Source organism: Suricata suricatta, chromosome 1, assembly GCF_006229205.1.
Source record: "Suricata suricatta isolate VVHF042 chromosome 1, meerkat_22Aug2017_6uvM2_HiC, whole genome shotgun sequence".
NCBI lineage: Eukaryota > Metazoa > Chordata > Mammalia > Carnivora > Herpestidae > Suricata > Suricata suricatta.
Window position 1 is genome coordinate 9,261,298 of NC_043700.1, and position 12,878 is coordinate 9,274,175.

Genomic DNA, 12,878 nt, shown 5'->3' on the forward strand with positions numbered 1-12,878 from the left:
AAAAAATAAATTGTATAAAAATAAACTTGATAGAGAACAAAAATAAAATAAAATAAAATAAAGCTTAAAAAAACACAAAATCGATATCTTAAAAAGGACGGGGTTGTCTACAACGTGCATGTGTTTCAGCCACTTTTCAAATGCTTCCTCACTGGCACCTCTCCAGAGTCAGAACTGTATTTCCTCAGATTTTGTGGCATACAAGTGGTTCACTGAGGTTTATCCCTAACACCTACAGCATTAGGATTAAAATATGCATACTTTAGAGTTGCCTCTACGGTTTGCAGAAAGCTTTACATAAATATTAAAGTTAAAGGAGGATACCGTATTTCCTGGATATTACTCATGACCGCAACAATCTGATAAGCTTCCACATCCTACAGACAACTTTTTTCTGATAGTTTCTCATAGTGTATTTTATAAGGCCCCAAATGTCCAGTCACACAATTTATAGTCCTGGAAGGTTAGACACTAAGGAATCTGATATAGAAAAATACGTTATGAAGTATAATTATATTCTTCTGGTAAGGTTTATAAATTAAGGATGATATAAAAACAAGCATACTTGTGAAGAGGGTACACATTCCAATACCACAGAATTCCCTATCTTCTGAGGGAAAAGACAGTCCAGATAGGACAAAGAAAAAAAAATGCAATAGGAGGTATTTGGTTTGGTTACTTTTTAAAAATAAGCTACTCTGTGCTAGACACGTTCTCATTTAATTGTCCTACAAACATTGCCAAGCAAGGTGAAACAAAGCAGAACAAAACGAAACCAAGGTTCAGTAATTTTATTTGCTTTTTTAAATGTTTATTTAGCTCTGAGAGAGAAACAGACAGAAATAGCGCAATCAGGGGAGGGGCAGAGAGAGGGAGACACAGAACGGAAGCAGGCTCCCAGGCCCTGAGTTGTCAATACAGTCTGACATGGGACTCGAACTCATGACCCATGAAATCATGATGCGAGCCGAAGTGGGACACCCAACTGACTGAGCCACCAGGCACCCCCAAGGTTCAGTAAGTTTAAATAAGTTGTTCAACAAAGTACAGCTCATTGTGGTACCATCTTATATTTTCTCAGAGTACTTAAAGTAATTGCATTTGATTAATTGTTAAGTTATACATTTTTACCTAATGTCTTCCGTGCTCTGGTAGAATATAAACTCTATGGCCACTTTGAATTCCCCAGAATCCAGCCTTGTGTTTGCTTTTAATAAATACCCATTAGATAAATGTATGGTTGTTTCAGGAGGCTGGATAGAGGGATCAAAAAGCGATAGCATCAGACTGAGAGTTTTAGTACCGTTAAACAGGATGGGGCTCTCCATAATACTTTTCACACATTCCGGTACCTTAAAAATTGTGCTTTATTTTTCTATTTTAATTTATTCTGCATGTTAGCTTATCTTTCTCCTATACTAGATTCTTGTGGCTGCTGTACTAAAGTATCACAAAGTTGATGGGTTAAGACAAGAGAAATTTATTCTCCCTTAGTTCTGGAGTGCTTAAGTCTGAAAGCCATGTGTGTCTGGGAAACGTTCTGCTCCTTGCTGCCCCTAACTCCTGGCAGGAGCCCTTTCCTGGCATTCTTTAATTCAATGGCTCCCTCCTTCCAATCCCTGCATCCTTCTTCGCACAGGCTCCATGTCTGTGTGTCTGTGTGTCGAAGCTCCTTTGTTTCTCGCCTATAAGGACGTTGGGGATGGACTTAGGGGCCACCTGGATTACCAAGAGTAATCTCCACTTGCCAAGATTCTTAACATAGTCACACTGCAAGGTCCTTTTTCCTTTTAAGGTAATATTTACAGATTCCAGGCATTAGAACCTGAAATCTTAGAGCGGTCATTATTTAGCCTACTCCTCCTCCCTTATGTAACTCATTGTTACATATTTTGAAGATTTTCCATTTGTAGATCCTGGTTCAAGGCCTTAAGTTTACAAAAAAGTATAAACAGGAGTTGCTAGACATCAGTCTGTCCTTGGACCATGCAGAAAATTAAATATGTGGACAAATTCATTTTAGCTTAAAGGAGTTAAGAATGAAAGTTTGGAAAAGTGTGGGGTGTTTTCCTTAATATCAAATGTGGTATTCATTTTCATATTATCCTTTATCCCATTCTTTGGAAAATAGTTAATAATCTGTGCACATATTAGTAATTATTCTTCATGACTACCCTTAAACTCATGCCTTATTCAAATGTCTCATCTTTATTTCTTACTTGTGAAATGATTTCCATTTCTGACTTTATATTTATTAACCTTATATTAAAGTGAGGACATAGAAAGGAAACTGACTAAAGCAAATGACTGATCTATATATTGGCTGAATAAATCAAAATAGAGAAATTAGAATCTCCCTAATTATGTCTTAACTGAAAATTAGAATAAATTATATTATTGCTTTTCACAAAACCAAAGGGAAAATGGTTGTGAAGTGATGAAATGTACTGACTTACCAAAAGAGATATATAATACAGATAGCAATAATCTCATTGAGATCCTCATAAAATTAACTGATTTTTTAATAACATTTTAATGCCCACTATTGGTAAATTGCTGTCCTGAGACTTGTATGGCAGCCTCCACCTGGGTTTCCTGGAAAGCCTGCTCTGCGGGAAGCCAGCTGCCATGAAAGTAGTCCAAATCCCTGAGACCGCCACACTGTTTAGAAGTCCAAGTTCACCATGGAGGAAAGCCATGTTGAAAGAGAAGCCTGACTAGCTAGTGTGTACAGCCATCCAAGCTTAGATGTCAGAGATAAGAATGAAAGAAGCCTTCAGATGACCCCAGCTCTACCCATCATCTTACTGTCACCTCAGGAGGGACCCTGGCTGAGAACCATCCAGCTGAGCCCTGTCAAACTCCAGGCCCGTAAGAGATTATTTCACATTACTTCCAGTCATGAAGCATTTAGGATGGTTTGTTACCCATACATTAAACTTTTAGGGTGATGTTAGAGATGAAGCTGCAGCTCAGAAAATTTAAGTAAATTGCCCACAGTCACATAAACAAGTAATAATTTGGAACTGAAGCCTAGCTTTTTCATTCTCATACATGTTCATTCCCATTCCCATTCTTCTACCTAATGTTTGGTGGCTCCCTTGCTTTTCTGCTGTTAGCATCCTGTTGAGACCTTATCACATCAGGAACTAGCTTCCTCCTCTAAACCGACTTCTTCCCTTTTCCCTCTTCCTCCTTCTTCATGGTCAGATTCTGATCTCCATAAGAGTAACAGTTTACTGTTAGTAAGTCTGAATCAAATGCCAGGAACTTAATATATAACATGTGACGAGGATTTAGTACCCGTTATTCCATTAAATATTCTCACAAACTACTCTCCACATCACAGTCAAATTATCATCACTAGATCGTGAATTTGGTAAACCACATTTTGAATATAATTTTCCTTTTCTCTTGAAATGCATGCCATGTTGTCTATGATATTTTTATTTTAGAAGACAGGGTGAAAAATAAACATGGATATCGAGGGAGCTGCAGGTGGTGAGAGGGACCATGAAGACAACAATAAGTGAAGTGATGTAGTAGAGAACATCAGCCAGGTGAACAGTGCTTTCCCGAGACCACCCAGGACACGTGGTCAGATAGGGCTCTCTGAGAAGGTTGAAGTCAGGCTGAGATCAGAAAGACGAAAATGAGCTCACCAAATGAAGATCAAGGAGAAAAGTGCTCTAAGCAATGGATATAACCAATGCAAAGGCCATGAGCCTTATAAAGCTTGAGCAATTCAACAGACTAAAATAATGTCTATTTGCTTGGAAATTAATGGTCAAGAAGAAAACAGTAAAAAAAAAAAAAGCAAACAAAAAAAGGGGCTGATTTATGTGGGACACTGCAGTGACAAAATTTGCCTTTATTCCAAGTATGTTAAAAAGGCAATAAAGCTATTGAGCAAAAGCTAAATATGAGCTTGATTTGTGGTTGTTATTTAGGAGGGCAAATGTAGAAGCAGGAAGATTAGTTAGAAGGAGTCTCTTACATAATTGAGGTGAGAGGTGACAGTGGCTTGGAATTGGGTGACATTAGCAAAGATAAAGAACACAGATATTAAAACCAACAGGATAGTCCATGCATATGTATCTGAATATGTGTGGGTGTGTGTTTACATTTTTTAAAATTTAGAGCATGTCGAGGTTAAAGGATTGTTAGTAGGTTTTAGCCACATGAAGGACTGCATCCTAAGTAACTGTCCTTTAAACTATTTTTCTTCTAGACAGACTGAAAACTTCTGGGATTACCATGTGAATTTTGGCTTCTGTGGAATGTCCTTAATGGAGTGATCTTGAGACTTCTCTTTTCTTAAAAGTGGACAACAGTTAAGACCGGACTCATGTCTCACCTGTTCTCTAAGTACTGGACGTTGTGCTAGAGGATTTTACTCACCGTACCATACCTCAATCTAGAGTAAAGTTGGTGCAGCTGCCTGGAGCAAAAACCTACATACATTGTTCAATAGTCACTGAAATAACTCGGAAATATGGTTCCAAGGCAGTTCAGATTTCCACAAGTCCTGAGATGACAAAACACAAATTAGTATTCTCTGTCAAAGTAGAGAAGTCTCTCAAATGGAAAAAAAATTTGTAAAAATGAAAAAGAAGTATCCCTCCTACTTACTGTAGACCTATAGCTTGTAATTTCTTTTCTTTCTTGAAGTGGAAGATGCTTCGCTGATCAATAACAAAAACTTCCATCAACTAATCTATGACCTTGGAGTGGGTTACAATATAGAAAACAGTAGTGCATGATACAACACTGTTACGTAGGAATGAGAGATTTACTTAGTTAAATATAAAGTGATTTTTTGGGATGTCTCATAGTCATATTTTTTTTGAAAAAAGAATAGAATAAATACAGTTAGCAGATATTAATCATAAATATACATTTTATAGTAATAGGGTATTGATCATCCTTCTTCAATAAATATTTAACAAAAGATGTGAGATATACACATACATATATAGAGAGTGGAATATTATTCAGCCACAAAAAAGAATGATTCTCACTATTTGCAACAACACAGATGGAGCTACAGAGTATAAGGCTAAGTGAAATTAGAGAAAGACAAATACCGTATGATTTCACTCCTTTGTGGAATTTAAGAGCAAAACAAATGAGCAAAGGGAAAAGAGAGAGAGAAGCAAACCAAGAAATAAACTCTTAACTATAGAGAACACACTGCTGGTCACCAGAGGGGAGGTGGATGGGGAGGGCGGGGGAAACAGGCGATGGGAATTAAGGAGAACGCTTGTCGGGAGAAGCACAGGGTAGTGTATGGAAGTGTCGAATCACTCTGCTGCACACCTGAAACTAATATTATACCTCATGTTAACAGGAATTAAAAGAAAACTTTTTAATGACTGATTAGTTAATTAATTAATAGAATTTTAATTTGAAGGAGTGTGATATTCAAGTTGGGAGGATTACTCAGGTAGAGTGACAAGCTTCGTAGGATGACAAACTACACGGGGTGGCCTAACCTCTCTGAAGTAATTCAGAGGAGCAGTCACGTCTCTAGCGCTGGCCCTGCTTGCTTTTCAGCCACCTGCTGATAACCTCGAAGCCACGTACACAAGTCCCTGCAGTTATGACGAAACTACCGCCCCGTCCATCCTTAGTTCTGCAAATTCCTTTTAAAAATGAATTTTTATCTTAACTCTCATTTGCTGTTCAGATAGTTCTGGAGTCCTCCTGTTGCCCGTACCTGTAGGTGGGCATGAGCTCTCCATTTAGGAAGCGCTACTGTGTGGAAGCATCATTTTCGCCAGGCTAGTACTGGCCTCAATCCACACGAAGCACTTGGGGAAGAAGTACAGCATTAAAGTACGTTAGCCTCAGTGTTGCCTCCATTGTTAACAAACACTTACCGCCCAGACAACCAGTGTTTCCCTTAGTGCGTCCTCAGGTATTGCCTGTGTATGTTCTGGTTCTGTAATTAGATTACAAATTCATTAAGAACAAACCAACATCTCCTGTGATTTTAAATCTCCGAGGTCTATAAACACAGTGCCCTGCACAGGGCTGCTGATAAAAGAGAAATTGGCTGGTGATGAAAAAGAATCACAATTAGATATTTACATGCCTGTCTCTTTCACTAGCTTAGGTAAGATCTGTACGGAATGAATTCTTATGTGCCCTCAACTCCTTCCCAGCTCCTACAACTAGTAACTAGCACATTTACTAAATATAACTGTACGTCACATCTTAACCACAAATATCCACTTTTATGAACTACAGTTAGTAATGCGATTAAATCCTACAATCTTACAGTTTGTATGTTATATGCCTTTCTATTTTCAACTGAATTTGTTTTGTTTTACATTATTTGAGAAAGGATGAAAATCTTTTACTTGATGTGTACGTTTTCACAGAACTTAAAGTTACTATGTAAAACTGATCAATTGATTAACTGCCATTCTCTATAAGATTTGGTCAAAGTCCTAGCTCTCCATTTAGACTATATATTCTTTTGAAACAATAAACCAAATAGTCACAGAAAACTAGTCTCCTCTGATAAGTAGGGATTGATTAATTCAGCCAACATTTTTAGTTGTTGTTAAAGAAAATATAATCAAGGAGTGCAGAGATCTGTGTTTCCTCAATTAATCATTCAAGCTTGCCATAGCTTTTACTTATATCTCTATAATCTGTATTCCTGTATGTATGGGGAGCAAGGGGGAACTAATCTGAAGTAAAACAACTATAAAACCAGTGAAAGCAATGCCTTACTTTTTAAATGTTTGTGTAATGGTCACTTTATGTGTCTACTGGATATAATGTGCCTGAACATTTGGTCAAACATTATTCTGGGTGTGCCTCTTGAGAATGTTGCTGGATTAGATTTTTATTTGAATTGGTAGACTGAGTAAAGCTGATTGTCCTACCTAATACTGAATGGGCCTCATTCAATCAGTTGAAGGCCTGTATAAAACCAAAAGCATAAGAAAGAATTTCTTCTATCTGACTGCCTTTGAGCTGGGACATTGATTCTTTTGACCTGCCTTCAGATGTGCATTGAAATATTTGTTCTTCCTGGGTCTCATGCCAGCTGTTGGTTTTCAGATTGGAACTATATCATTGAGTCTTTTAGGTCTCTACCTTGCTAAGTGTAGATCTTCTGACTTCTCAGCCCCTGTAACTGTTTGAGACAATTCCTTGTAATAAATCTCTTTCTATATATATAAATACATCTTATTGGTTGTGTTTCTCTAGAGAACCATAATATACTCTATATACTAACACAAATGGAATTCACTAAAATATATCTGAAATGCACTTAAGTGAAGAAAATTAACTATGTAAACTGATTTTAGTTCATTTCTTACATTTTTCTTGTATCATGTATTTATTTATTATTAATTATTAAGCCAGTACTATATGCTAGCTATTTTCTACAGAACAACACAAAGATCCCTGCTTTCATACAGCTGACAAGATAAAAAATAACAAACACACTATATAAGTAAATTATTATTATATTGTAAAGGCATTAAAAGAAAAAGAAATGTAGAAAAATTTTTAAAAATACAGTAAAGGAGGGTCAGTGTTACTGGGGCAAGCACAATTAGAAATTCCACAGAATAACTAGAACAGTCCTTCTTAAGAAGACAACTTAGGGGTAAATCTTAAAGGAAGTGAGAGAGAGGTACCGTGGGGAATAGAATCCTGGGTAGGTGGGAGAACCAATTCAAAAGTTCTACGGGGGTGGGGGGGTGCCTGGGTGGCTCAGTCAGTTGAGTGTCCGACTGAGGCTAGGTCAACATTTCACAGTTCATGGGTTTGAGTCCCAACTTGGGCTCTATGCTGAACGCTTGCTCAGAGCCTGGAGCCTGTTTTGAATTATGTGTCTACTTCTTTTTCTGTCCCTCCTTTGATCGTGCTCTATTTCACTCTTTCTCTCAAACATAAACATATGTAATAAAAAAATTAAAAAATAAAAAGTTTTAAGGTGAAACATGCCTGATTTGAGAAGGAAAAAGGAGGCCAGTGGGGCTGGAGGTGAGTGATCTAAGCTGGAGATGAAATATGATGAGAACTGAACAGTACCAAGATGAAGGCATCTCAAGAGTGTTTTTGACCAACAGCAAAAACAATGGCTTTTGCACAGTGAAATAGAAAGTTATTTTCAAAGCTTAAGGCACACGAATGATATAGCTAATGACTATTTTAAAAATAACACTCTGGGCAATGTCTTGAAAAGAAACTGGATGAAAGAAAAGGCAGAGCAGTTCACCCAGTAAGAGATTATTACAGACATTTGAGGAGGAGATGATGGTCACTCACAGGATAGCTACACCCCAGGTGGTGAGAAGGGGCTGGATTCTGGGACGTAACAGAAGGGATTTCATGGCAGATAGAAGGTGGTCTGTGACAGGAGTTCCAGGGGGACTCTTCCAAATCATTGCCTTGAACCACTGACCAGTTGTCATCAACTAACACAGTGAGAAGGTGAGTAGAGTCGGTTGGAGAAGAAGAAGAGTTCAGTTAGGCAATTTTTTTGTTTGTTTGTTTCATTTACTACCAGACAATCAAGTGGAGATGTTGACAATGTAGCTGAATATATGGGTCTAGAATATGGGGAGCAGCTGTGCCTTGGAGTTATACATAGGGAATTGTTGTATAGACGTATTAAAAGTGGTAAACCTGGGGCGCCTGGGTGGCTCAGTCGGCTAAGCCTCCGGCTTCGGCTCAGGTCAGATCTCACATTTGTGGGTTCGAGCCCCGCGTCAGGCTCTGTGCTGACAGCTAGCTCAGAGCCTGGAGCCTGCTTCCGGTTCTGTGTCTCCTTCTCTCTCTGCCCCTCCCCCTCTCATGCTCTGTCTCTCTCTGTATCAAAAATAAATAAAACATTAAAAAAAATAAAAATAAAAATAAATAAAAATAAAAGTGGTAAAACCTAAACAGATTTCTGAGAAAATCAGTGCCGACACAGAAGAGTATACAGAAGTAAGACTTAGGACTGAAAGAAGAAAACATAAGAGAAAAATGGAAAACACTAACTGGTAAAATACATGGGAGGAGGGCATGGGATCAAGAGAATGTGGATATTGATAACTCAGTGAGAGAGTGTTTTGAAGTGGAGGGTGATACGTTGTCAAATGTTGCCAGGAGCTAAACAAGATGAGAACCAAGAATTGACCATTCTGCTTAGCAATATGGAGATCACTGGTAACCTTGACAGGGCAGTTTTGGAAAAAATATGGGATCAAAGTCTATGTTTAGCATGTTTAAGTGTCAAGTATATATTTCCCATCATCTCGTTTACTAAATTAGAACAATGACAAAAATGATTTCATAAATTAAAGAGTAACTTGTTGCTTAAATGGGGCTTCTTGTATTTTTAGCAACATAAAATAATCAATTTAGATATATTTCTATATCAAACACACTTTGTAATATTTTTAAATAAAAAAGAAAAATGTTGAAAAATATTTGTTGGTTATGGATTTTGCATTTGCATTACGTGATAAAGAGTATAAGCCTCACCTTCTATCATAAAGCTCCCCGGTGACCCTGTGAGGTCCCTAAATCTGTGCATTAGTTCTGTTCCCATACGTGATCCAAAATGATATGCCCAGGCTTCAGCAAATTATTATTGAAAGCAGAGGTAATCAATAGAGTAAACTCAATATCCTCCATTATTACATCAATCCTGATTACTTTGTTCAGATAGTCAGTCTGAGCTGTGTGAAAATAGGATGAAGACAGACTTAGAAACATAAGAGGAAAGGACAGGGATATTCCTGAAGATGAGCAGAGATAATTTGCAGCAACACATTTGTTATGAAATAAAACAAATCATAAGTTGATTCAAATGTAGTAATTGTTATCACATGAAATTATTTATAAAACTAAATAAATCTTATCACACAATATATATCTTGTGATACATATGTATCTTGTTGCCATTCCAGTATAGAAGCTATCAATATTAAGTAATAGTTCTTTATCTTAAATATATAGAAAGATAAGATATTTTTAACATTCTTAAATACTGCATAAGGCACATCATAAAAATCAAACAAATGAAGCTATTCTTTAGGACAATGGTCATATATTTTAATTCTTACTACAAATACTGAAACACAGAATTACACACAGATATATTGAATCAAACCAACTTATATAGGCAAATACCACTTAAGTAGATAGTTTTTCCAGATACTAGTTTATATAGCCAATAAAATTATGCTTATTGCATACTCCAGGACTAACTAATCCCTTTACAAGTTCTTGAGAGAAAGTTGAATATACTGAATGCATTATATTTTAACTCAAGAACATATTTGTTTGTGACCTAAAAAAAGTATTCCATTTTTACTTTGCCTAAAAAATATATATAAAAAAAAACAATAAACTATGTTTCCTAGTTTCACAAATGTGCTTTTTCAACACTTTTAAATCACTACCTCAAGGAGCCAAGATGGCGGAGAGGAAGGGAGCTCTGTAAACTTCGTCCGCCCCATTGAACTGAGAAGGACATTACTCTCATCTGCAAGAGTGGTAGGAGCGGAAGGAGAAAATACAGACTCCAGAAAGAAGACAACCTCACAGATGCCTGAGTGAGTGTGAACTGGGGAGATTGGAAAACAGGCCAGCCCGAGCCGGGCAGGGGAGGTGGGAGCCCCAGCCCAACGTGGGGCAAGTGCTCGGAGCCCGAGAGACAAAGGGAAGAGACAGAGAAACTGAACACGCTAATAGTACTGTCTCTGGGGAACAGGTAAAGAACATTTAACCCTGCACAGAAAGAAAAACTCTCACTCCACATATAACCACTGGGCAGCCCAAATCCCGAACCGGGTTGCACAAGGGGAAAAACTGCCTCCACCCCGGGGGGCGTGCACTTCAGACTCGGCTGCGGGAGTGGGAGCACGCACCTCATTCCAGGGCGCATCTCGCCTCCAGCAAGGTCCCTCAAATCCCGATTCCCAGGTGCCAGCAGGGAAAAACTAGCCCCCACCCTTACACGATCCCGGCAGGGATTTGGCGGCACTTTGGCTGCAGGAGCGCGCAGATGATTTCCGGCAGTGCCTGGCTTCTCTGCAACACCAGCGTGAATCCCAGCCAGAGCCAAGAGACACTGACCCCTCTGCCAACAGCGGGGCCTCTGAGAGCAGCCCCTGAGAACTACTACACCAAACGACGCCTTTCCTCGAGGGGGAGCTGCTGCTTTTTTTTTCTTTCTTTTTTCTTTTTTCTTGTACTTATTTTTTATTATTACCTTTTTTACTTAACTTTTTAATTTTTACTCTTTATTTTCCTTTCTTCTTTCTCCCTCTTTCTTTTCTTTTCGTTCTTGCAATCCAGATATATTCTCCCATATCTCATTCTCTCCCATCAACTGGTCATACACTGTTAGACTGTCCATTGTCCTTTGTTGTTTCTGCCCCCCTTTATTTATTGTTTCTCTTCTCTTCTTTTCTTCTCTTTTCTCTCCATTTTCTTTCTTTCATTTCCTCCTTTTAATTTGTTTGTTTGATTTGTCTGTGTGTTTCTGTACTTCCGTTCCCTCTGTGTTTGTCTGTCTGTTTTCCTTCTCAAGGCTACCCCAAGAAACACCCAAAGTGTGTATGACGGCAAGTCCAAAATATTGCTGAGTATGGAAATAACATATTCAAAAGCACAACAAGAGAAACTGAGAGACACCATTAAAAGAATATTTCCTAAAATGACAGGCCCTGGACAGTCAATAAGCCTCCATTACAAGAGCAATATTAACAGAAGCACAGTGCACAATGAGTGTTTTAAAACTGACACGAGACAGAAAAGGAGCAAAAATGAAAAAAACGACGGAACTCTCCCCTGAAGAACCTCCAGGAAGTAGTCACAGCCACAGAACTGCTCAACACAGACCTAAACAACATCACTGAACAAGAGACATAAAATTAATCACTGGGGTTGAAAAAAGCATCAAGGAAGCAACTGAGGCAATGACTAGGAATGATGAAAATAGGTGTGACGAGTTAAAAAAGGCAATAAATGAGGTGAATAATAAAATAGAAGCAGCCACCTCAAGGATTGAAGATGCAGAGAGAAGAATAGGTGAATTAGAAGATATAGTTATGGCAAAAGAGGAAGCTGAAAAAAAGAGAGAGAAATTGATCCGGAAACAGGAAAGGATACTTCGAGACCTGAGTGATACAATCAAACAGAACAACATCCCTATCATAGGAATTCCGGAAGAGGAAGACAGAGAGAAAGGTCTTGAAAGGATACTAAACCAAATTATAACTGAGAATTTCCCAAATCTGAGGAAAGAAATAGACATTCAAATTCAAGAGGCACAAAGAACCCCGTTAAAACATAATTTGAATCGACCTCCGGCATGACATATCATAGTGAAACTGGCAAAATATAAAGATAAAGAGAGAATTATGAAAGCAGCTAGGGATGAAAGGGCCCTCACATACAAAGAGAAACCTATCAGAGTGGTTACAGATCTATCTAATGAAGCTTGGCAGGCCAGGAAGGAATGGCAGGAAATCTTCAACGTGATGAACAGAAAACATATGCAGCCAAGAACCCTTTACCCAGCAAGCCTGTCATTCAAAATAGAAGGAGAGATAAAGGTGTTCCCAAATACACAAAAATTGAGAGAATTCATGACAACCAAACCAGCCCTACAAGAAATCCTAAGAGGGACTCTATGAGGGAAATGTTGCAAAGAATACAAGATGCCAGAGACACCACTATAAACATGAATTCTACGGAGAACACTGACTCTAAACCAACATTTTTCAAAAATAACACTGAATGTCAATGGACTGAATGCTCCAACCAAATGACACAGGGTAGCAGAATGGATAAAAAAACCAAAATCCATCTATTTGCTGTCTACAAGAGACTCATTTTAGACCTAAAGA

At 38.1% G+C, this 12,878-nt stretch overlaps 1 protein-coding gene across 1 annotated transcript in view; it reads right to left on the reverse strand.

The window, feature by feature from the left end:
- Positions 1-5,903: 5,903 nt before the first annotated feature.
- Positions 5,904-12,878, reverse strand: part of LOC115299702 (putative uncharacterized protein FLJ31958) — a 184,279-nt gene continuing 177,304 nt past the window's right edge. The window contains exon 4 of the mRNA XM_029950714.1: positions 5,904-5,944. The gene's annotated coding sequence lies outside the window, so the exon portion shown is untranslated. The remainder of the gene's footprint in view (positions 5,945-12,878) is intronic.